We start from the raw sequence: 16,184 nt of genomic DNA, 5'->3' as shown, positions 1-16,184 counted from the left end.
GTTTTTTGACAACACTTTTTAATATTGCTTTTTGATAACATTTTTTGATAATACTACTGTTAATTTTGAATAGATTGACTAATAATTTAAATATTACAGATTCAAAATATTATTAATGTGATTTATATCTTCTCTAAACAATAATAATGATTTCATGATATTTAATAAATAAATAAATCAGTCATATCACTGACTATGATACAGAATGTTAGAACACAGTGAAGTTTAATATATAAGATAACTGTTCAGACTCTTCAATTGCATCAGACAATTGATTATTAAGTGTAATACTCTGATTGAGAAAAGATTCAGATATTAAAACTTTCTGATATGAAGTGATCTCAGTTGAAATATGTGATTGATTTACTATTTCAGTTTTATAAGATAATAAAGTCAGTCTCAATCACTTGTACATTAATACTGCAGTCAGTCTGATGAGTGTATAACAGTTCATTTACTTATCTTGAGAAGCAGTTGAATTACTCAAAAAGAAATTCAGTCTGAGATAATGCTATAGTGCAGGCTATTATTACTATAAGAAATAAACTAGCATATTACTACAGCAAAACTGAACAATCTTTTACAGAGTACTATGCTGTAGCAGCTCTACTAGATCTCTTCTGTCAAGTTAATATCTACACTTCTCAAGATTAAACAGAGGAGAAATGAGACTCATATGTTAAATTAACTCAAGACTACTGTAATATCAACTATCAGAGATTTGAATGAGTAGATGTTTGAGATGTAAAGATAGTGAAATATAATTCTCTAGTAAGTAATGATCTTTGATAACACTTTATATTATATAGAACTATAATACTAACTTTGAAACAGAACTTACATATATTGATTACAATCAAAAATCAGATAAAACTACATACTTATAAAACTGAATTTGACTGCTATCTTCAAGATGATTCAATAAATTTACATGTTAAATCAATTCTAGAGTTATGAAAAATTGTTAAGAGTACATATTCAACTGTTGCACTGATGATATGTGATATTCTAACAATTTTATTGACAGAGATAAGAATGAAGTGAAAGTTCAACTCAAGTCAAGATATTTATCACTATTATTTGAGACAATTACAAGAAGAAATAATCAAGAAACCCATGATTATAAAATATGAAATTATCAGACAGTTTAATATCTCTGATCACAGTATATCAGAGAAGTATAGTTTTCATGAGAAAGTGAAGAATAAACTTGTACAAGAATGTATTTAGTTGTTTCATAAGTGTTATCAATAATTGTTACCAAATTCTGATTATATAAGCAATCACTGAATGAACTGAATGAGACTGATTTTGATCTTCAGTCTCAGTCTCATTCTGATTTTGAAAGAATGATCATCTTTCACAGTTTATTCTGAGAAATTACTTTCATTTCACTGTTCTTGAATTAAATCTGATCATTTTTCACACCATTTCTCTCAGAAATGGTCCATTTTCAGATTTTTTTGAGACTTGATTCTGGTGGGACTCACGCTAAGAAATGTATGAGATCAGATCAAATGAGATCAAATGTGAAATTCATGATCTCACTGACCAGTCTAGCTCTGAGTAACTCTTATCATTATTCATCTGATTCTATACTCTCTTCTTCTTTCATTTCTTTTATCTCTGCTCTTTCTGTCTTGACTTCTGATTCTGTAAGTTCTGCACTTTTCTTCAATTTTTCTACATGCACATGTATACATTTCTATATTAGTATTTCAGTCAATCTTGTGATGAATGACATTAATGTCATACACAGAGTGATAGAGGAATTGAAGATATATACAGTATTGTTATAAGAGTAGCTTATAACTCTTGAATCTCTTACAGATCTTGAGTTTTAAGATTTTCTTTATTTTTAATGTTTTTTAGATGACATGATGTTGAAAATAGATTAAATGTGTGACATATGAAAATGAGTGAGATGTATATAATAATATTTATCTTTTATAGCTGACTCTTATAGTTAATAATCAATTCATTATTTCTTTTCTTTTCTTATACTTTTTCTTTATCTGCTAGTTACTACTCTTACATGATCTCTATATAATACAGCATTCAGTGACTAGGTTCAGCAGCTTTCATCTTTTGTAATTCTGTCTCATATATTATACTGTCTCTCTTCATCTGCTTAGATCACTACAGTGAATAGCTCATTAAAACTAATCTCATCTGATCTTTGAGTATTCTCAGAGATTAAGATGACTTAGTCTCACATGTTCACAGATGTTTCAGATAATTTATTCTCTATTATCTCTGCAATTGAACTGATATAAACAGTTGAATTCAACTCTGAATTTCTTTTTCTTCTGCAATCTGATTCACATGCAAGTCTGCTGCTTTGAGATTACTCTTTACTATGTTATACTCACTGTCTGCAGCATGTTATTATATGACTGACTACAGTCTTATCACTTATTAAAGTGTGATACTCATCTGATTTCTTCATTACTTCTCATTCTTTTCTTATAATTATGAAAAGATTGAAATAAGTGAGATTATCTGATTCATAAGTGTCTATGATTTCTCTTACTTCATAAGACTTTTCAATTGTAAGTCTTTTCTTTTTCAACACTGATAAGAGTGCTGTAGATGACTATAATCTGCTCAAGTCTTATATCTTTATCTTCACAAGATATGAATCATTTATTAAGTTATATAAGATCTGTCTCTCTGATTCTTTCAATGTATATATTCTCAGAGAATGTGATTTGAGTATTTTATATAACTCAAATCATCTAGATTGATACTTCTCAGAACTCTCATTGTATATGAGAACTCATATTCTTATCTTGAGACTTGATTTCTTAACTAGTGAGTCTTGTATTCTTTTCAATTGAATTGCTCAGTTCAGAAGTAACTTGTTAGCTTTTGTATATATGTGACTGATCTCTTTCAATCTTGATTCTACATCTGTAACTGTTGTGTCTGCAACTGTTGTTTCTACTGCATCTATAATCACTGTTCTCTCTCTCATCTTTTCTGAAGTGTTCTCTGAAATGCACAGATGCAATTCATACAACAGATAGAATAATGAATACTTGAAGACTACACACTGTTGAATTCATATGACTAATAGCATCTATCTGAGATATTCATCTCATAGTCTTGTAGACTTGCTCACTAGATATTTTATCAGTATGTTACTCAAGATTCTATTCAAGTATTTCACTTTTTCATTTATTCATGAGTGATATGATATTATTCTACAATGTCTTATCTGTAACTGACTCATGAAATGCCTCACTACTTCTTCTACAAGATTTGCATCATTATCAGTTAGAATCTCACACAGTATTTCATAGTTAACATAGATCTTATTATATAGAAACTTTGTCATCATCTTCTCTATTATCTCTGAAACTGCTTTCATAACTGATCAGTCAGTAGTGTAGTCAATAGCAGTGATTATTCAATAATTTTCATTTGACATTCACAGTAATATGTCTATGAGATTCATCTCTCATTGTTTAAATAATTGTATCATATATTTTATCTGATATTACACTTTCTCATATTCTAACTCTTTCTTAGATTCTTTCACAACCTGATAATTCAGGCACTTATGAGTGTATATCTGAATGTTCTCAGTCATGCTTGATCAGTATACTCTTGATTTGAGTACACTCATGAGTTCAGAACTTTCTAAGTGACTGAATTCCTTGTGCATATGAGTTATCAAGTCACATCTAAATAAATGTTCTAGATAGAGAGCTTTCACATATTCTAGATCATAGTAAAGCATAACATCATTTTTTAATTTTCTCAGCTTGAAGTTCAGAAGCATCTCTTCTACTACTTTCATAAGATACTTATCATCTGACATCTTACTATTCTTTAAGCAAGAGATTATTATATTCATTTATTCTAATTTCTTGTATTTTCTTAGTGTGTTTAACATGAACTTCTCTTATATCTGATTCATAGAATTCTCACTTATGAAATCAGGTCTGTGACTAATTGCATCAGATATTACAGCATTCAACTTCTTTCAGTATTTGATATTAAGATTGTATACTTAGAACTTCAAGATTCAATGTACTAAGTATTTGAAACATTTCATTGTTAATTATAGATAGACAAGACTTTCATAATCTGTGATCACTGTTATTATATAACTGTTGTCAATATGTCTATCTTACAATGCTAGTGTATGTTTAATTACTAGTAATTTCTTTTCATACACTGAGTAATTAAGCTCAGTGTCTGATAGTTTTCTATCATTGTACATCACTGAGTGCAGCTTACTATTCTTACTTATCTGTAGAAGAGTATCTCTGATAGCTCATTCAGATGCATCTGTCTTAATATAGAAAGATTTATCATAATCTGATTGAATAAGCACTGAGAATCTTATTATATATTCTCTCAGTGTGAGAAAAGCCTCTTCACATGCAGTATTCTAGATAATTGATTAAAACTTCTTCTTTCACAGATTAGTATCTGTTTCTCTTAAGAGATCTGAGAGTGATGCAGCTATTTATATGTAGACTGGCCGCCAGGATCATGAATTTCACGTTTGGTCCCATTTGGTCTGATCTCATACATTTCTTGGCGTGAATCCCGCTGGGACTGGCTATCAAAAAAACATGTAAAGTGACTATATATCAGATCTTAAAATGAAACCATGACTTGAAAAAAATGAGAAAGTGATTCCATTTGGTCCCACTTAGTCCCATTCTTGACATAAAGTTACTATTTTTAGACATTTTAAGGTTTTTTTTAGACTATTTTTAATTTTTTAAAAAGTAACGCTTTTTGATAACACTCAAATGAGATTTAAAGTCATTTAAAGCAATAAAAATAATTTAAATTGAGAAGTGAAAATCATGGTCTCATTTGGAAAATGTGACAAGAGTAGACAGTAAGTCTCACTGGGACAGTATGAGACTACTATCTAATGTTAAAACTGTGTAATGGGATCAGTCGAATTGGTAATGAAACTATCAAAAAATCTGGTCCTGGTCCCAGACACGGTCACACTGTCAGTCTATTTATATGAAATTCTTGATGAATCTGTGATAATATGAGATCAATTCAAGAAACTGTTGTACATGATGTATATTTCTCAGCTGTAGTCAATTTACTATAACATTCAATTTCTCTGAGATGAGATATATACAGTTATTACTCACTACATGTTCTACAAACTCTAACTCTTTTATTTTAAATACACACTTTGTTGATTTAGTATAGAGCTTATACTCTGTCAGAGTTATAAGCACTTCATTGAGATACTTCAAATATTTATCATATGAGTTTGAGAAGACTAGAATATTATTCAGATATACAAGATATGAGATTTCATTCTATTTATGAAGAATTGTATTCATCATTATTTGAAAGATAACAGGTACATTTATCAGACTGAATGACATTATCAGAAATTCAAACTTCTCTCAGTATATATTAAATGCAGTTTGTAATACTGACAGTTTATCTACACAGATTTGTCAGTATTCTGAGAGAAGATCAATCTTTAATAGATATTAAGTGTTTTCAACTGTATTTAACCGTTATTAAATTTATAACAGTGAATATTCATTCTTGATCATAAGCTTGTTAAGTGCTTGATAATTAATACACATGCATCACTTCTCATCTGTCTTTTTTATGAATAGAACTGAAAAGTCTCACACACTTGATAAGAGTTATATAAGACTATATTTCAGAAGGTTTGTAATCTGATACTTCTGTTTTTCAAGATATGTTTATAACAGAGAGTATACATTTTAATTGACTGATTTTGCATCTCTTGTGGTTCGGAAGAACGTACGACCGTCGGATAATAACGCGGCCGCTTCCGAACTTGCTTATGAATGTAAAGAGGCCATAGCGGCCACTAATTAATTTAGATAATGTATATAAGAAGCCGGTGTATGCCTGTAATTATACACTGACTTAAGCAACCTTTGAATCACATCTGATAGCATGTCTAAAAACTGATGAGAAGTGCAGGCTTCTTCAGAGTGTGATAATTCTGCTTATAAAGCAATTTATAGTTATCATACTAGTGTGATTCTAAAATGTCTTCAAAGATAGCATATGAAGAGTAGTGAGCAGAAGAGCATCTGATTAATACTGCTTCACTTATTGAGGAAAAACTTCACACTCAGGTGAAAGCCATGTATGTGAACAGATGAGATATGAGAAAAGAAATGAGAGTAGTGAACCAGATTCAAAGAAGTCTGCTTTCTATTTAAAAGAAGAATAAAAAGAAGAGATGATTATCACTGAAGTTGTACAATAATAACAGAAATTATATAATGATATAGTGATATAATGATATAGTAATATAACAATAGACATTATATAATCAATGAGAAATCACTGAAATGAATATCTTCTCTAGTCAATATAAATAACACTCTTCTCTGCTATCTGAACTGAAAGATATACAGAATCTCTCAGAGAATTTACTCAAAGTAGTAAGAAAAGCAGCTAAAATCACTGAATCAGAATTAAAGCTCTGTATGTGTATAAGAATTCTAAACAAAATTGAGGCCTTGTATACACAGTGACAGACTGAGATGAAAGTCAAACAACAATTGATATTCACTGTGAATCAAGTATTTACTATAAAGAGCTTCGCTGACACAATCATCATCATCAATAAGAATAGAGAAAACCAGGTCTTAGACCTGCAGTGAGAAATTGAACATTTATATAGATAGATAATCAAACTGAACCTGAAGATTTTATCATAATCATTCACAATCTCTTCAGAAGTGTACATATTATCTGAGATCACTGTGCAGAATAAGAATCTGAATATGAAATACATTAAGCTGAGAGATCTGTCAGAGTTATTAAGCTTTAATAACAACTGAAAAAATGATGCTGCAATCAGCTGACTAAGTCAGATGTAATTATATTATCAGATTGAATACAAACTTACAGACAGACAGTCAATAAAATTTCAATAAGTCTTAAGATCTGCTGTATTTCTATGCAGAAAAGTAAAGTTATTATAAATAACTGATAAAAAGATAAATCTCACAGATCTGAAACAATATTCATTTTTATAAATATAAAATGAGTTTTTCAAATGAATCTTATACAACTTTGAGAAAGTGAATACATGAGATAAGTGTTACAAATATTTCACTGAGTGTAGATAAGTGAGTGATCTTACATTATACTTCACACACTTCAGCTTATACTATCTTATATTGAATGAAAAGCTTTTAACATCTTTCTATTTACAGATCTTCATTCATGATCCTATATCTGAGTTAAGAGTGAAATGAAAATGCTTAATCTCATAGTCAGACACAGTGAAGAAAGTATATAATATTCTCATTGTACAGAAATAAGTGAGTCAATTGTAATAGAAAATACTGTAATTGAGTATGTCTCAATGAAGAATAAGTAATCAGACTTCTATAACACAAGTCACACACCTGAATATAATGAATCTAGATTTGAATGTCATTGCTAAAGCACTGAATTCTCTGAAAAAGAAATTTTCTGAGTGAAAATCTTGATATTGTGAGCATTGAGCTTGCTTCAACTGTGAATGCTAAAATCATGATATAAAATATTACACACAGTGTACACAGTTAAGAAAAGCAAGAGAGTTAAAAAACTAGTAGAATCAGTGAGCTCACAGATACTCACTGATATTCTATGAAAAGTCTTCAAAGTGAAAGAGATATCTGTGTTAGAAGACTCTCTGAATTCTATAAATATTAAGAGAAAGCAGGCTTCTGACTGAGATACAGATGAGAATGAAGCAGATACTCATCTCAATGTCTTGAGATCTGAAATGTTAATATATAAGAGATACTTGAGTAAGAATTAAGAGATGACTGCAAAAGTGTTCACAGACACAGAAGCTTTTATACAATATATTAATAATTATATAATCTGAAGACTGAAAGAGATCTACTGAGTGAAGAATCTCTGATGTATAAGATTATCTGATAACTGATATTTAATATTATTTACAAGAGTAAGAGTTTTCTTATACTTCAGAGAATGATCTTGCTACATTTGAGTGTGAGCACTGTAGAACATAAAATACAATCTTATTCTTGAACTTGATTGATTTCAAAGATTTAATCTGTAGATTCAATAATGTACATATTATATAGAGTTAACTGATAGGAAGAAAATGATTCATATAATTCTATTAACTGATATGAGAAGGACATTTCATATCTCTGATATAGAAGAATTAAATCTGCTTACATATTAACAAGTAAAGAGAACAATTCACAAGATCTCATTCAAAAGCATTCTGTATATCATACAGAATCTTAAAGTGAAGAAAACTAAGATAAAGAATATATGAAAGAATAAGTGTATGAAGAAGCTTCTGAAGAAGTATAAAAAGATCTTTCAAACAGATCTTTCACCAGAATTGCTGCTGAAATGAGAATTCATACATGAGATTGATATAAGAGACGCGAAATCAGTCAATCAGAATGCATACTCTCTATCACAAACATATCTTGAAGAATAGAAGTGTCAGATCACAGATCTTTTAGAATATAGTCTTATATAATTCTCATCAAGTATATGAGGCTTTTCAGTTCTATTCATGAAAAGGATGAGTAAGAAGTGATAAATATGTATCAATTATTAAGCACTTAATAAGCTTATAATCAAGAATGAATATTTACTGTCACAGATTCAATAATAGTTGAATACAGTTGAAAATATCTGATATCTATCAAAGATCAATCTTCTCTCAGAATACTGACAGATCTGTATAGATAAACTGTTAGTTCTGTGAATTATATTTAATATATAATAAGAGAAGTTTGAATTCCTGATAATGCTATTCAGTCTGACAAATGCACTCATCATCTTTCAAATGATGATGAATACAATTCTTTATAAACAGAATGAAACCTCATATCTTATATATCTTGATGATATTTTAGTCTTTTTAAACTTATATAATAAATATCTGAAGTATCTTGATAAAGTACTTACAACTCTGACAGAGTATAAGCTCTATATCAAATCAACAAAGTATGTGTTTGAAATGAAAGAGTTGAAGTTCATAGAACATGTAGTGAGTGATGACTGTATACATCTCATCTCAGAGAAATTGAATGTTATAGTGAATTAACTGCAGCTGAGAAATGTACATTATATACAACAGTTTCTTAAGTTAGTCTCATATTACTGCAGATTTATCAAGGATTTCACACAAATATCTGCATCACTGTAAGGGGCCTACGCCGAATAGATCGGTATGATATTGATAGGTCTTATATAACAAAGAGAAAAATGTTAAAGAAGGAAAAGCAAGAGAAAGTGTAGAAATCAGCAATTGAGGTGAATATTTATACATGTATGTGGTGATGTACGCAGTGAAGCTTCAGAGTGGAAGAATCTATACATGTTCATAGCGGCCGAGAATCAGCAATTGAGAATGACTGAGAATCAGAGTGTACATGTTCAATAGTGAAATGAAAGAATCTATGAAGTGAAGCAGAAGAATCTATGAAGTGTAACAGAATAGTCTATATGATTAATTAAGCACAGCTCATCATATTAGTCCCTCTCTTTCAGAAGCAGTTTTCATCAGTCAAGAATCACTGTTTCAGATAATACAGAACTCAAAGTGCAGATCAGTTGATCATAGTTAACTCATTTCATGAGATATTGCTGACTGCAGCTGTGAAGTCTCTCATTGAGAATATTCTCAATCTCTCACTCAAGCTTATTATCTTCTTCTATGATGCCTGATGACTGTCAGTCAGAAGTCAGTTGAGAAGGAAATGAATCAGTGATAGTGCAGTAGAGTAAGCTTGTATGAAATACATTATGAATTTCTGATAATATGTTAAAACAGTAGTTGTGACTATCTAGAACTTCTATCACTTTATACTTGGTGTGGTGATAATCTAGTATACAAGATGAACATGTGATTCATATGTTGTTAAGATTCAATCATACCAGATCTTCTATCTTATATTGTTCAGTGAAGTCTCAGTAAACATTGATTTGATTCTCTTGATCTTGTTTTACAGTTATTATGAAGATCTCTGCTCAATCACAGGCATCTCAGAGCTTTATTACTATATTATCAGTGATCTGAATCAGACTGTGAGAATTCAGTATAAACTGTGTAATCTCTAGAAGATTTAACACTTTCATGTAATATTCATATGTAAGAAAGAATGAGCTTATATCTATTGAAATAGCATCTTAACTGTTGATAGCAATCTCTGTGTGTAGAAGAAGATCATATCAATCATCTTATAAGTGATTGTAGAACTTACAGAGATAATTCTTCATGATCTGAATTGTCTGTTCTGACATATCATTGATCTCAAGGAGATAGGCAGTTGATAGATAGTATGTAATCTTGAGAACTTGACAGATTCTTGTTCAGAGAGTACTCATAAATTGACAGCTCTGATCTGATACTATAGATCTTGACAATTCATGCATCTAATAGAATGAGCTCTGTAGAAAAGCTTCAGTGACTTGTTCAGTATTCATCTTATCACAAGATTTCAATATTACATCTTTGCTCAGTTGATTCACAATGATCAGAATATTTCTACAATTCTTACTCTTAGATAGATTAACAGTGAAGTCAATTGCTACATCTTATCAGATTCTATCAGAGATATTGAGTGATTTCAATAGATCTTTTCTATGATTTTTTCATGAGATAATAGAAGAATAGTAATTACAGTTTCAGATAAAGTGTCTGATGCTGTTTAATATCTCAGATCAGTAGAACTCTCAGAAAATCATTCTATATAGTTATTCACAGTCTGAATAATCAGTTATATATGAATCATGCATCTCTTACATTATTCAGATGCATAAGAATTTGAAGTAAGAAACTCAGTGTTATTCATAGAATTATAGAGTATTATTGTCATTGATTGAACATTCTGAGATATCAATTCTTATATGTAGTTCTGAGGGAAATCAGAGTGCTTCTTGATATACTACTTTGATAAGAGTCTGAAGAAGTTTATTCATCTGAGCTGCTGTATGTCACAGTTTATTCAGTGTAGAGAAAGTGAAGATATCAATGACAGTTCTAACTGAAGAATTATGTATAGTTCTAATTAAAGAAGTATGTATAGTGTCATGAACTGTTCTATCTTGATCAACTAGTATCTTCAGATTCAAGAGCTGATACTCTTGATTCATTCAGTGAGTATCTGTTATATTGAATGATATATCTTGCTCTTATTATGAGAGGGCATCTGTCATCAAGTTCTGACTGTCAGAATAGTAGTGTATTATAAAATGAAAGCAGCTTAAGAACTCAGATCATTGTATCTGTCATTTAATGAGTTTACAGATAGTTATGAAGTATTTGAGATTCTTATGATCTGTGATTATCTTAAATTCAGAGATACTTTGAAGTTCAGAGTTTCATTCTTCTAAACAGTGTACAATTGTGAGAAGTTTCTTATCATAGATCTCATAATTGCATTCAGTGAGACTCAGTTTCTTAGATATGAAGATATATGATCATAGAATATCTTCATTATTATATTACAATATCACTTCTTCTATTATATAGTCAGAGAAATCAGTCTTAACAACTGTCTTATAATCAGAATTGAATGTTATTAGTAGAGAGGTATTAATGAACATCTTCTTCATCTGTATAAATACAGCTTCAGTGTTCACTCATCATTGAAATACTGAGTCTTTCTTAGCAAGGTCTGTAAGTGATCTTATGATATCTGAGAAGTTTTGTATAAATCACTGATAGAAGTTAGTGAATTCAATGAAGCTTTATACATCTTTCACAGTATATGAAGCTTCTCATTTGAGAATGACAGAGATCTTCTCAGAATTCATTCAAATTCTCTTATCATCTTCTATGATGAAATCTAAGTATTTAGTACTCTTAACTTCAAAATCACACTTGTCAATATCAATTGATAGTCCTGCTTCTCATAGTCATTATAATACTCTTTGTACATGCTCTTAATATTCTTTTCTGAATTCATCAGTGAAGATGAGAATATCATCTAGATAAGCAGATACAAACTCATCAAGAAAATCTCAGAGTACTCAGTTAATATACTTCTGAAATGTACTGAGAATGTTAGTCAGTTCAAAGAGTGTGACTATTCATTCAAAGAGAGTATAATGTGTTCAGAATGCTGGAAGTCATTTATCTTCTTCAGTGATATAAATCTTATAAAATGCAGTAATAATATCTAGCTTTATAAACTATTGAGCTCATCTGATCTGTGCTAGAGTTTCATTAATGAGAGATAAGAGATATCAATCTTTCTTTGTCAATCTGTTCAGATCTTAGTAGTTCATACAGAATCAGAGTTCTTCATCTGACTTCTTTGTAAAGAGAATAGAAGCTGCAGTGAAAGAGTTATTAATATATATAAATCTCTTATCTAACAGATTATTGAGTGTCTTCTGAAGAAGAAGAAGTTCATCTTAAGACATATTATAAAGAGAGTCTCATGATAATTCAGAGTTCTTATCATTCTTCTTTTTTAACTTGATACTGTGATTCACTTCTGAACCTTGTAAGAGAGATAGATTTGTAGCATTATTATCTTATCAGAAGATATCTAAATATTCATGATATTATTAAGAGAGTTTTGTATGAGAATCTGTTATTATGACACAGAATAACTTTTCTAGAGTCTTTTTAATATCAGTCAGACTGATGAAATAGATTGATATATAATTCTGCTATTAATAATTCTTTCAGTGACTTCTTTTTCTGAGTATTTCATAGATATTGACAGAGATCTGTGTCAGATCTATAGTCTTGTGAATATTATTCTTGTGAACTTTATTATTGTTAGAGAATATCAAGCTTCTGTTTCAAGTATTCAATAAGATATCTTATTCAGATAGTCAGATAAGTTCTAATATAAGATTATAATCAAGATTATCAACTTCATATACATAGACATCTTCACATTGATATTCTCTCACATCTATGATCAGCTTCATCATATAATAAGTACAAATGTCTTTTGAATCATCAAATCCTGTGAGAAGTCAGGGTCTTGATAAGAGAATACACTGAAGATTATAATGTCTTACAACTGAAGATTTTATCATTGTATAGTGATATAGACTGCTGTCTATCATAGCTTTCATATTATATATATTATCAATCACAGTAGATACAAGAATTATATTCATTGTCATTTTCTCTTTAAATCATTATTATCTGACCTCTTTAAGCTTCTATTTATGAATTTAAACAGAAGCTAATCTTTTCTCTGTTTCATCAGAACATTCTCATAGTTATCTTCTGAATCATTCTTCACTGCAATGTGATTGATGTGAACAGATGCTGATTCATTCTTCAAATAAGAAGACACTGATCTTTCTCTTAATTGAGAAGATGCTGATCTTTCTCTTAAGTGTGAAGACACATAGATTAATCAGCAGTTGAAAGTAATATGTTCTAATCAGTTACAGTTGATGCATACTTCACATTGATATTAATTGACAACTTCTTTGAGAGTGATCTCAGAGATTTAAAAGCCTGTTCAGACAGTGAAGACTCTTGCTTATGTATAGACATTTAAGTCTACTCAATTCATAGCATCTGCATCATTATTATTTCTCAGCATGAGTGTATAAGTTACTGAGATGTAACATCTTCTGTCACTGTTCTGTATACTCTTGAGCTTGATAAGACAGTTATTCATTGTTCAGAGCTGTGTACAGAAGGCTTCATAAGCCTGATCTTCATCTATGCTTATAAGAATCTGTAAGAGTTTGAAAGTTAATGTCTTCTTGAGCATGCTAATCTTCATTCAATTCTCTCAAGATTGATTACCTGCTTGTAGAATCTTGATGTTGAAGTCAGAGATGAATGTTGTAAGAGAAGTGTTTCTCTGTCAGATACTCTATAATCAATCTACTGCTTTCTGTTGCATAGCAGTGTCTCAGAACAGAATATCAAGATATTTCATAATATTATCAGGCATTCACAACACTGATTCACATGCTTTTATTCATGAATGAAACTTCTGTTTCATGTGATCTTTCAATCATTCATTGATATATCAATCTTGATTAATTAATAAACTAATGGCATCTTCATCTACACTCAGTTTCATGAGCATTTCCATTCTTCATGATGAGTAGAGAGTGAGGTTAAAAGTATTGAAATATGTGAAAGCATCTAAGTGTTCTTTCAGCGCTTTTGTATTCGATTCTGTAGGTGTTGAAATCGCGTGGGTTAATCGTTGTTGAGTTGCATGCATATCAGCTATTTGTTGTTATTGTAGTTTCAACATTGCTCGGAGCCACTGTGACACTGTGTCTATGCTCGTGTTCAGAGGTTCTCTCATATTATCATTAGACATGGTTATATCATTTATCAGATATGTGATATCTGTGAAATCTGAAGAAGTGTAATTGTATGAATATCTCATATATCTGAGTGTCAGAACTCTCAAGTCTTTCACTGATATTCTCTTTGTAAGATCTTATTGCGGGGCCAGAGTGACTAGCAAGCAAGCTTCTATCTAAGAACTCAGTGTCTGCTTAACTGTTTGACTGTTTCTCTAGTTCTTATGTGTTTGAATATCTCTTGATGAATAATCATTTCTAATAAGAAGACAATGTGTAGATAATTGTTTCCTAATAAGAAGATGATGAACATTTTTCTAATATAAGAGACCTATGCTGAATAGATCAGTATGATATTGATAGGTCTTATATAACAAAGAGAAAAATATTAAAGAAGGAAAAGAAAGAGAAAGTGTAGAAATCAGTAATCAGAGTGAATATTTATACATGTATGTGATGATGTACACAGTGAAGCTTCAGAGCAGAAGAATCTATACGTGTTCATAGTAGCTGAGAATTGGCGATTGAGAATGGCTGAGAATCAGGGTGTATGTGTTTAATAGTAGAATGGAAGAATCTATGAAGTGAAGTGAAAGAATCTATGAAGTGTAATGAAATAGTCTATATGATTGATCGGGCGCAGCCCGTCACAATCACTCTCAGATCTTTTAAGAGAAATAAATGCAAATCTGTGAAAGAAGAAGTTTCATTCAATTATCTGAAATATCATATGTGAGAAGGCTTTTCTCACACTGAGAGAATGTGTAATAACATTCTCAGTGCTTATTCAATCAGATTGTGATAAATCTTTCTACATTGAGACAGATGCATCTGAATGAGCTATCAGAGACACTCTTCTACAGATGAGTAAGAATAGCAAGCTGCATCTGATGATATATAATAGTAGAAAACTATCAGACACTGAGCTCAATTATTCAGTGCATGAAGAGAAATTACTAGTAATTAAGTATATACTGACATTATGAAATAGATATATCAATAATAAGCATACAACAACAGTGATCATGAATTATAAAAGTCTTATCTATCTATAATTAACAATGAAATCTTTTAAATGCTTAGCATGTTGAATCTCAGAGTTTTAAGTGTATAATCTTAATATCAAATACTGAAAGAAGTCAGACACTGTGATATCTGATGCAATCAGTCACAGACTCAATTTCATGAGTGAGAATTCTGTGAATCAGATATAAGAGAAGTTCATGTTAAACACACTGAGAGAATACAAGAAATCAAAATAAGTGAATACAATGATCTCTTACTTAAAGAATGATAAGATGTTGAATGATAAGTATCTTATAAAAGTAGTAGAAGAGATACTTCTGAACTTCAAGCTAAGAAAATTGAAAAATGATGTTATGCTTTACTGTGATCTAGAATATGTGAAAGCTCTCTATCTAGAATATTTATTTAGATGTGACTTGATAACTCACATGCACAAGGAATTCAGTCACTTAGAAAGCTCTGAACTCATGAGTATACTTGAACTAAGAGTGTACTGATCAAGCATGACTGAGAACATTCAGACATACACTTACAAGTGCCTGAATTATCAGATTGTAAAAGAATCTAAGAAAGAGTTAGAATATGAGAAAGTGCAATATCAGATAAAGTGTATAATACAACTGTTCAAATAATGAGAAATGAATCTCATAGACATATTACTGCAAACATTAAATGAAAATCAATGAATAATCACTGCTATTAATTATAGTACTGACTGATCAGTTGTGAAAGCAGTTTCAGAGATAATAGAAAAGATGATAATAAAGTTTCTATATAATGAGATCTATATTAACTATGAAATATCATATGAGATTCTAACTGATAATGATATAAATCTTGTAGAAGAAGTGATAAGACATTTCATGAGTCAG

This window comes from Blastomyces gilchristii (assembly GCF_000003855.2).
Source record: "Blastomyces gilchristii SLH14081 genomic scaffold supercont1.1, whole genome shotgun sequence".
Lineage (NCBI taxonomy): Eukaryota > Fungi > Ascomycota > Eurotiomycetes > Onygenales > Ajellomycetaceae > Blastomyces > Blastomyces gilchristii.
Note: the sequence above shows the minus strand (reverse complement) of the source record.